This window comes from Harpegnathos saltator, unplaced genomic scaffold, assembly GCF_003227715.2.
Source record: "Harpegnathos saltator strain DR-91 unplaced genomic scaffold, Hsal_v8.6 scaffold539, whole genome shotgun sequence".
In the NCBI taxonomy this organism is placed as follows: Eukaryota; Metazoa; Arthropoda; class Insecta; order Hymenoptera; family Formicidae; genus Harpegnathos; species Harpegnathos saltator.
The window spans coordinates 1347650-1358457 of record NW_020230359.1 but is presented as its reverse complement, the minus strand read 5'-3'; positions in this window follow the sequence as shown (position 1 = coordinate 1358457).

The following is a 10808-nucleotide window of genomic DNA, read 5'->3' as shown; positions in this document are numbered from 1 at the left end:
AGGACACGTGGAATCCTTGCTGCCGAGCCGTGCTGCGAAATATCCAGCATTACCGGGCTCCGATTAAGACCTCGAGGCGCCTTGAGCGCTAAATAGATTACGATGCCGCCGTATTATATATCGCGTATACAGGGTGTGTAACTTTATACGCGGGAGCACTCGCTCGGAGGACGGAGGATTGTTCGAAGCGACGCCTCGCTTTAACTCTCCACGTAGTAGATACGCGACACTCACGCGCTTGCAAACGCGAGTACACATACACACACACACACACACACAGTGATCGGCTGTTTCAACCTGTTCGTACGTGTGCGACCCGTGAAAAGCCGATGTGACGTGCTCGGCGCACGGGAGAATGCCGAAGCTAAATCTCCGAGCAAACAGCGAAGCGAGTGTCAACGCGCGCGGCCGAAGCCGCGAATTTCAGCGGCTGATAAAAACGAGCGAGAAATTTCGACTTGCGTAAGGAGCGCAAGAGCTATAGCATTTATCCCAAGGTTAATCGCATGGAAGGAGTTTATCTCCCGTGGTGGGTGTGCGTGCGTTCGATCTGCGATGTTGTTGCTGCGAGAGTTATTCCTCGCGCTCCGTTAACAAGAAGTATTTCACATTACGCAACTAATCTGCCTCGCGTAAACTCCCGCTCTCTAACAAACATGCGCTCACGAGGGTTACATCTGGGATTATCTCTCGAACGCGTACGCGTCACTATCGTGCAGTAATACCGTCACTATTTTTAGTTGGACGCGAGCAAACTATACGTCTATACGCCCAGAAAACACTGATAGGACGTATACGTCTTCGTGACGATGACTCTCCGCTTTTAATCAGTCGTCTCGATACAATTTATAAATAACAACGTTCTATACGCGCGCGCACACACACACACACACACACACACATGAGAGAGATAGAGAGAGATGAGCGTGTGTTGCTAAATTGCCGGCTGATACACGCACGCACGCACGCAGAAGAAACGCGACTGTGTTTACGCTTTAGCATAGCAGAAAATTTTCCGCGAGATTGCGACGCTTCCATTTTTGCTCCGCGATGAAACGTGTATCTCGCGCGGCTTTCGAAATACGCGCGCCGACATGTGCAGGATGCGTCGGAATAAACAGTGACGATACAGCTTTTTGAGCGCAGTTTCTTGGAAGTATCAAGTAAGGACACGCTGTGACAAATTTTTCAACTTATTGAAGCATACACACACACACACACACATACATGCATATGCGTTATCTTCCGCACCGTTATCACACAGCGTATTCCCATTTCCACGAGACAAATATTTTGATTCTCGAAACAGCGTCGAGTCCGATACATTCAGAGGCGACTTTTGTCGGTAACTTTTCCTTCGTTTCAATAATTGCTATCGCACAAACCAAGCATTCTAAAATTGACACGTCATCGATATGAAACTATAATACAAACGAGTACAAAGCGATAACAAAGCGATATTAAATTGCTACAAAGGAGAAATTGCTTCTTTTCTATTAAATCCTGATTCTTGTAGAAGATTGATCGATTTTGTTCGAGTCGATCAGAAGAGGACGCTACCTCTGCCGATAATTGCGCTCTCCGGGATTAAACCCTCATTTGCCCTCACAATCGCGTTTGGTTCCGCGCGAGTTGCTAGCGGAATGCCCCCCTCTCGAGGGAGCGATCGACACCGTTTCGCGAAATTTCCTCCATAAAGCGCCGCTTTGTTCGCGAGAGAGTCGCGTCCGTCATCGCTCACGACAGGATACTCCCCGGGCTCTCTCTTGGCTCTCTTCTTATCGAATCCGGCGCGATACGCGATTTTCCTCACGCCCGTGTACATGCACGCGTATGCCCGCTTGTATTGACACACACACACACACACGTGCGTGCATTCGTCGTATCGCATTTGGTATACGCGAGCGAGCGTCAGACTGCAGACACGAAGCGATAAAGAGAATTACGATACTCCGCGGGGCAGCGATGCCGAGCGCTCTCGGATGCTGGCGCGACGTCGCGTCGTGCACTATTCACAAGGCGTTCTACATCGGGCCGCCGTTGGTGACCGGAGAATTGAACGGCGACGAGGAATAAATGAATTTGCACGTCGCGGAATGTCGGCAGAAAGCGGCAGGTGCGATCCCGCTCTCGACTTTGTTTGTTGCGACTTCGCGCCCCAAGTATTTATAAGCCCCCGGCCGGGCCGGGCCGGGGTTTTAGCGACTTCGCAGTTCCATGAGAAAAGCCGCCGCGCGCGAGAGAGCGAGCCGCCGCTGGAGCTGTCTATACTCTATCGGCGATGTGCGCTCGTGGCGCTCGTCAAACGTCAAAATCACCGAGCAGCGAGCATTCTCCAGTTTCTCTCATCGCACCTAACCGTTCGTTCGAGACTCACGGTGGGGCCGACGCGAGCGCGATAAACAGAACGCGCGAAACGCGCAAATTACACGCTTACCTCCGTCGCGCGTCTAATTCTTACGCCACCGAGCCGATTTACGGCGCTCTCGATTAGGGCAGTTCGTTATCGGAGTGTGCGTGCGCGGCGTATATAATTTACGGCGATGTAAATAGCGGCGCAGGGCCGAGAGACTCGTCGCTCGTCGACGCGCAGAGGAAGGCGGCCCGGACACGGCCGTCATCCGGCGACGATGTCCGGCGACGAGCAGCCGCCGAGACCGAGGATGTCGCGTATATCCACCCACGCGTCATTCCCGGCCTAATCGCCGAGCATCGTGATCGCTCGCTAGGACGTCGTTGTGTTCGCGCGCGCGCGCTCTTGACGAAGAGCCGGGATGGCTTGACGAGCCTCTCGCGAGAAAGTGATTCAGATTCCGCGACGCGAAGAAACAATATCGTCCTTTCCGCTTATCAGCAGGTATACGGGCAGGCAGACGGGCAGAAAACGCGCGGACGAGCGCGCACGCAATCCGCACCGCGGTCGATTGGCCGATTCGCCTCGAGCGTGATGGCCTCAAGTGGCTAAGAGTGACGCTGACGTTTAGTGACAAGCGCCTGCTGTTGAAAATTGCCGGCTAACAACTGCGACTACTTACAAAGTCCGCTGCGGGTGACCGTTACATCGAGCGAGCGTAGCTCGTAGAGAGCGATCGTAGAGAGGAGAAAACGACGTGACCCGTTAGATTCGTAACTCGCTCGAGTCGAATGTCGACGACTCGAGCGAGTAAAAGTGAGAAGCGATCGCCCTTCGAAGCGGGCGGTGCAGGCAGAATCGCTTAACTTTGACCTTGGTTTAACCCCCCTCCTCCCCCCTCTCCCTCCCTCTCTCTCTCTCTCTCTCTCTCTCTCTCTCTCTTGCTCCTGATAATTTCTGTTGGATCGCTGCTTTGTTGTCTCTGCTTGTCAGATATCATCGAGCAAGATGAAATTGCGCAGTCTTCAAGTATGAATGATTTGTGAAAATGGACGTCGTCGGATTAGGGTTTGTTTCCTTCCTTCAATCAATTATGATGGCCTTCCTGTTTCCTTCCCGCCAGGCGGATATATTTCCTTTGGGGCGTCTTAATAATCTTCTTGAATCTCTTTAAAATCGGCATCTCTCTCTCTCTCTCTCTCTCTCTCTCTCTCTCTCTCTCTGCGAATCTCGCAATTTGGTGGGGAAACTTGAGCTCTCTGACTCGAAAGGTCTAATTGTAAAATTAATGATCTAACCAACGCGAGACATTTCATCCGGAGCAAGAGGGTCCCCGCCGACCGCCGACAGCTTTCTACTTGACGAAACACGATTATCGAACAGTCGCGCTCACCGGCGCGGCGACTGCACAGCGACCGTGCACAGCTGAAATGCCACCGCGTATTCCTCCTTCCGCCATTGCGCATCACAAAGAGCTCTTCCACGAAAAAGAAACAGCCGCGTCGTGACGGATTTTCCGCGATGACCTCGGCGGCGGGGTTCAACGCCCCCGCTGATGGACGGTGTAAAAATATACGCCGCGCGATAGTCGCGTCGTGGTCGTCGTCGCCGGCACACCACCACAGTCGCGCGAGCGGAGCTTTAATTTCTGCGATTCCCTCCCGCGGCAACCGGATTAAGCGGATAATACACACGGTAAATACACGGCCGATTCGTCGGGTCCACGCGTGAACGGAGGAAACACACCGGGCGAATTCAAGGAGAACTGGAGTGCGCGTTCGCCTCTCAGAGAACACCCGGCTGTTTACTCAATCATACTTACGGCGCGAATACGCGAACGCACGTCCGATTTTGCCTCGTGCGATAAATTCTGAAGGAGGTAGAAAAGGAAACAGGAACGTGTCCACCCGTATGCGCGCGTGCTCGCCCCCCCTCCCCCCCCCGCCCCCGGCCGAGGAGAGAAAAAAGTTTCGTAGCCGTTCCTCTTGCAAAACCCGTATCCTCCGGGCCCTGGGAAAGTAAAAGATTCGCCGTTTCACATTGATAAACTGCTGCGAGCGCGCACCTGTTGAAACGCGATTCGATCCGCAGCGCGCCGCGGGCTCTCATCGACATATCCTGAATACTTTGCACACAGGACAGCGCGTCGAAGAGCGCAGCGAGCCGGAATGAAAATTGGGTCGTCCGATCGCGCGCGGCGACGAGTCCCGTGGGAAAATCCGGGAAGACAGCTCGCGCGATCCCGAGAGTGGTCGCTTCACACGTGGTCGCGACCGGGCGAGGACGCGCGCTAATGACGAGATTTCTCTGACGGATCTTCTCTGACGATTGTTATTGACACCCGCATGACCGCGCGCGCGTGCGCGCGCGCGCGCGCGCAAGGGCGCACTGGGCTACCCCATTGAAGCGTGCCATTTCGACATTGCCCGCAGCCGGCGACGTCGACGTCGACGTCCACGTCGCCAACCCTCGCGTCGCAGCGGTTGACGCAGCGCAGCAGCGGAGGACCAGGTCGCGTGTTGCTGGCATACGGGCTCCTCAATTGGTCTAAATTGCCGCGGCGGGTCGAGATGACGATGACGGCCGAGATGTGAGCGTTCGCTAGTCCTGTGTTGTTGCGAGACGCACGACATGCGCGTTGCGCGTTGCATCGCTCGATTTCGCGAAGGAGCGACTCTAGGTCGAGCGGTCTGATACGGAGGATACGTGAAGCAAGCAGTGTGGTGGTTATTAGCCTTTATAAGCGGGGTTGGAAAAGTTATCTTGCAAAAGTACCTTTAGTTACAGTTACAAGTTACTGACCTTCAAAAATAACATGTTACAGTTATAATTATTTAGAGAGTAACGAAGCGTTACCTTTCAGCGTTGCCTTTTTTTTACATAATAATAATTGTGCTATTATTTTACATTTCGTAAATCTTTCGTGTAAATTCTTTCAGTTTTGTATAAAAGTAGTTTGTTGATTGCTATATTCCTCTGATATTGTATATAATTTTTACAAATTAGATTGCAAATAAGATCAGAAATTCGTACAGAGTGAAATTTCAGCAATGGTAGTAGGCTTTGGGAGTCAACAATCGTCGAGTCGAGTCGTCGAAATTACTTTTACTTTCTTCTGCGTGCGGCGATTGTCCTTGATTGTCGTATTAATTATTCTCGTCCGGGCTGACGGACGGAAAGAGGGTCGCCCGAAAATCGCGAGGCGTCGTTAACGTTAGGGTGATAAAAAAATAACAAAGAAATTCGGGCCGTGCACGTGTGTGCGTGCGTGCGTGCGTGCGTGCGTGCGTTCGTTCGTGCGTTCGTATAAGAGAGCCGAGACGCAAATAAAGGAACGCGAAGCGAGGACACAGCCGGGAACATAATTTAATCCCGGCGACTTCGTAACTTGCCCCGCGCGTCGTTTACACGATCTTCGCGTCGTGTTCTCGTTAATACGAGGAGCGTCAATTTTCGAAGGCGGATACGATCTACCGACGACGATAACGACGACGACGACGACGACGAAGACGACGACGACGACAACGAGCGTTCTCGCGATTCGTCTCCCGGACGAATGTATCGGGCCGCACGGGACAATCGCGCGCGGATTTTGCGAATTCGAGTCGCTCGAATCGTCGAAAAAACGCGTCGGCGCAACATGAGCCGTAGTAATCGTGGAGTGGAGAGGAGAGGAGAGGAGAGGAGAGGAGAGGAGAGGAGAGGAGAAAAGAGAGGAGCAAGGAGGAGAGGGAAAAAAGCGGAAAGAAAAAATGAAGAGAAAAAAAAGAGCGGGAAAAGAAGAAGAGAGGAGAGAAGAAACGACGCGCGCAGGGCCTCGGCGATGCCGAGAGGGCCGCGAGGGAAGAAGTAAGAGTCGTAAAACGGGTTCTCCTGGCCCCCAGGGGTCGCTTCTTGCTGGCCTTTTTAGAGACGGAGTGCCTCGTCCGCGATCTTTGGCGTTAAACGCCACGATGCACGGACGAACGCGAGCTCGGCCAGTCAGAAAAGTTTACGTCGTACGTGCGCGTTTCCGCTTTCGCGGCAATGCGCCCGACGACGACGACGACGACGACGAGACGTCTTCGCACTCTGCCACGAACAGCTCTTCCTCGAGTGATGAGCGAGTCGCTGCGTGATAAGCAACTTTAATCAGATCGGGGGGACCTGTTGCTCGCGATACGCGTCTCTCTCTCTCTCTCTCTCTCTCTCTCTCTCTCTTTGCCGACGTTTTATTTGGCCGTGTAATCGGCGCGATACTGCGATTAATTACAGGAACTGCTGTCCCTTACGTAATTGTCTATTTACCCCAACGGGCTAGTAAACTAAAACTTCCGCGCGATCCCGCTAATTTCCGATTATACGTCTATCTCTATATTATTACCCGTTATCTGGTCTAGCAATTATCGAATGTATGACGTTTCGCGAAATGTACGGGCTTGTTTTCCCGTACCGCGTGAAGGAGCAATTATCTCCGTGGCTCGGTCGTTGCGAAAGAGCATCGCAGAGGCGCATTACCAGGGCTTGCGGGAAGGAGATGCGAGATCGGCGTGAACCGTGCGATTTGGCGACGAGCGAAAACAATGACATAAGAGTCGGGTAAATACGGGCCGCTGAATTGATACAAATTGCTCCGCGGTAGATAAAGGCGTGTTTCACCCATATATATATATCTCTCTCTCTCTCTCTCTCTCTCTCTCTCTCTCTCTCTCTCCCTCTCCCAGCTGTGCGTGTAACTGCGTAATGCGCGTTAGAGCGCAGCGAGAGAGAGAGAGAGAGAGAGAGAGAGAGAGAAGAGATACGCGAAGCGTGGCTCGCGGCGTAACCAACAATTTGCGTTTATGCTAGATTACACGTGGCAATTCCTCGTTACACCAACCTGAAAACTGGGTGAAAGTCCATTAAACGCAACAGGTGCAGCAGCCGCGCGCGTCAAGGTTCCCCGTGGCGCGTCGACGAGCGATTTTTATGACAGAAGCGTTATTTTTATCCCTCGGAATCGCGTCGCCCGCGACCGAGCGTAATTACGAGCTGAAATCATGACAATTACCGACGTCCATTATCATCGACTTGATACGCGAAATTTGCCGTATCGACAGAAATAAGCGTTACTTCTTCGATGCGGATTGATTCGCGGGCGGCCTCTCGGCAGCCTTGGGAGAAAAATCAAACTGAAGACAAATAATAGATAGGTTTTTCTTTTGGGACATATTACGCGTTCTTTCGTCATCTTAACGAACGTTTACATTATAAATTACCAGGAAAACAGATAAATTAAACTAAATTAAAGTAAATTGCGCTTCAGTACAGATAACAATCAAGAGTTGGTTTGCTCATTTTCAAGAGAAAGGCGGGCGAGCAAGCTTTACGAGGATACCAAACGATTAATCCACCGCGCGTTTAGGCGCATCGCGAGCGATTGCTTATCGTCCTCCTTGTGTTTTCGACTTTGATTCATTCTCGAAATCTTGTGCCCCCTCGTGAACAGCTTGTTGTTGTCGTTCTTTGACGTTGTCGCGTTCTGCCTCTCCCGAGCAACAATAAAAACGTTTCGCCTGTGTACCGTTACGCCATCGCGGCGCGCGCGCGCGCGATCAGCGAGGTGCATTGCGGCGACGCGACGGTAACGCGATGAAATAACGTCGGTAAAATAACGTTGCGTCGGCATTTCTCTTTTCACCTCTTCCTGCTTGAAAAGCGAAAACTCGGCGCGCGCCCTCGCCTCGTCACCGGCGCCGGCGCGGCGAGGCGCGACTCTTCGAATAATAATTCCGGCCGGAAGGAAGCGTTGCGATGCGGCCGGAAGCCGCTTCCGCATTGATGATAATAATAAATAGATGTACGGCACGACCGATTGTCAAAGGTCGCGTGCAATCGAACGCGTGTGTCGTGTCTGACCGAGACTTGTCGAGCCCGCAAAATTAATTCCGATACGTTCGATTCTTCGTACGAGTCTCGTACGAGTGCGCCTTTGAACTCAACGTTTCCCTTCCGGCAGTTTGCGTGCTTAAAGGATTCATTTCTTCCCACATTCCATTCGTATCGTGAATGTGGAGGAAAAATATTTATTAATATCGCTGAAAGATAGTTCTAGCGTAGCGTAACTCGACAAAATGTCGAGTTTTATTTTGTAAAAGTCTTCGAGACAAAAATGCTGTGGCTTTCCGCCGTCCGATTACCGACATTGATATCCGATAAACATTATTACAGTTTCACAATTTAGTTTCTACGTTTACATATTACGGGTAGCGTGTATTAAATCACTGCAAAGCGCTGCATTCTTGGTCGCTTACAAGCGAAGTATTATTTATAACTCTCGATGTTTTTCTCTTGTTGTTAGTCGGGGAGGGATCGACTTTGCACCGATGAAACATTCCGCTATTAAAATAACAATCACCGATTCAGCCGAATAGCCCGCGTGTCGGTCGCGAATAGAATAAAATTGCACGGCGGGAGAGGCGAGAAGAAGAAGAAGAAGAAGAAGAAGAAGAAGAAGAAGAAGAGGAAGAAGAAGAAGAAGAAGAAGAAGAAGAAGAAGAAGAAAGAGAAGAAGGAAAAGAAGAAGAAGAAGCGACCGTCGACGATTCGTCTCGCCTTTTACACCGCAGCTTTGCATTCGAATCGACGGGTCGCGCAACAATGCGCCTCCTTAGGTATTCCTCTCGTACGCCTTCGACCGCCGTGCGATTTCCTTCGGGCGAACGTTTCCGAAGTAGATCCTGGCCCGTGATCGTGAAGGACCGACGCGATCCTGGAGAGAGAGAGAGAGAGAGAGAGAGAGAGAGAGAGAGAGAGAGAGAGTGTCGCGACGAAGAAAAAAGCCCAGCGCGTGCGTCTCATTCGCCGCGAGTATCTGCTCTTCCTCTCTCTCTCTCTCTCTCTCTCTCTCTCTCTCGCACGCGCGCGTGTGCGCGCGTGAGAGAGACAGCTCCGAAAATTTAAATTACCGAGTCATAAGAGGGGGATAAAAAAATTTGCGCGAGAGGCGGTCCCTCGCGGAGCAAAAAGCACTCAGGAGAGAGGCGTTCCTGTCTTCCTTCTCTCCAGGAGGATCCTCGCGCGACCCTTGACGGAGTTCGATCACCTGTGAGCGCATCGCGCAAAAGAAATAAGGCGAGTCTCGCATATGAGAGACTCTCGCGATTGCTAAATTGTCCTCTTTTTAAGCAGCCTCCGAGTGGCTGACCGAAAGAGGACGCCGCGACGGAACGGATTATCGGAGAACATTATTTCCTGCGCAGGATCTTGCGTGCTGTCCGATCCTGTCGCGCTGTCGCGCGACACACGTAATTCGCACAATGTGTCACGTGTAGTCGCAAGTAGTCGCGCGGATTTCCTTGCACGAAACTAACGATCGATGCGCATCGGCGGATTATTCCGTTTCTGATTAACATATCAAGTGTTGCAACGAGCGCAAGTCGCGTTGATTATATCCCGGCAGGTACTCTGTCTCTCTCTCTCTCTCTCTCTCTCGCTCTTTTCTCCGACTGCGCCACCCCGACGACGACCGAGCGAATCGCTCGCGAGGCCGGACCGTTCGCCCCGATTCCCCTCGAAATAACAATGCGAGAGGGTCGTGGAGCTGGGCCCGCGCGCTCAGCCGCGACTTTTGGCCAGCCCTTGCCTCCTCGGACACCTGCGAGGATTCGAGCGAGCGGGCGGATGAAGCGAGAGAGAGAGAGAGAGTGAGGCTGCAACGGGGCGGCCGGGGTAGGAGGGGGGCGCAAGGAGCAGGGAGACGAGCGGGGAGGGAGAAAAAGGAAGGATACGTTCGGGGGAAAAAAGGAGAGTCGTGGAAAAAAACGAGAGACGCATCCCGCGGACGGGGTAGACCGGTTCGTCTGGTCCTTGATTTGAAGCAAAGAGAGTATCCTCCTTCTTTTTCCTCCATTTTTCTGCTCCCCCTTCGGCCCCTCTCGTCCTCCTCTCGACGTCCCCTTCGCTGCCGTCCTGCGTCTCACGGGCCGCATCCCTCCCGTCTAGCCTCGTCCTTTTCCCCTCTGTAGGAGAGAGAGAGAGAGAGAGAGAGAGAGAGAGAGAGAGAGAGAGAGAGAATCCGCTCGCCATCGTGATCGTTTTCGCTTCGCTTTTAAGGGCGTTGCCTGCTACCGTCCCGGTGGTTGCGCGCGCGCGCGCGCGCGCGCTGCACCTCTCCTGGCATTTTGTTTACCCCTCGCGCGACACACGAGCTTTTCTCTAATTGGTCCGGTCGAGACCCTCGTCTCGCGCGGCTACGCTCGAACGTGTCACCCCCGCGCGGAGCTGAGCGCAGGGGTTGACGCGCGCCGTGGATCGAGGGTGAAACAGATTTCATTTTATGCGCGAACGTTTGCTGAAAACGCAGCTCTCCGAGGCAGCTCTGTTAAGATTGACCGATCAAGTCCGCCTCTTCTCTCCTGGAGGGGAGAACTCTAACATCGCGCTCGTGGAGATTTTGGACTCCTTTGAAAAGAGCCTTGCGGCTCTTCACGGAAAT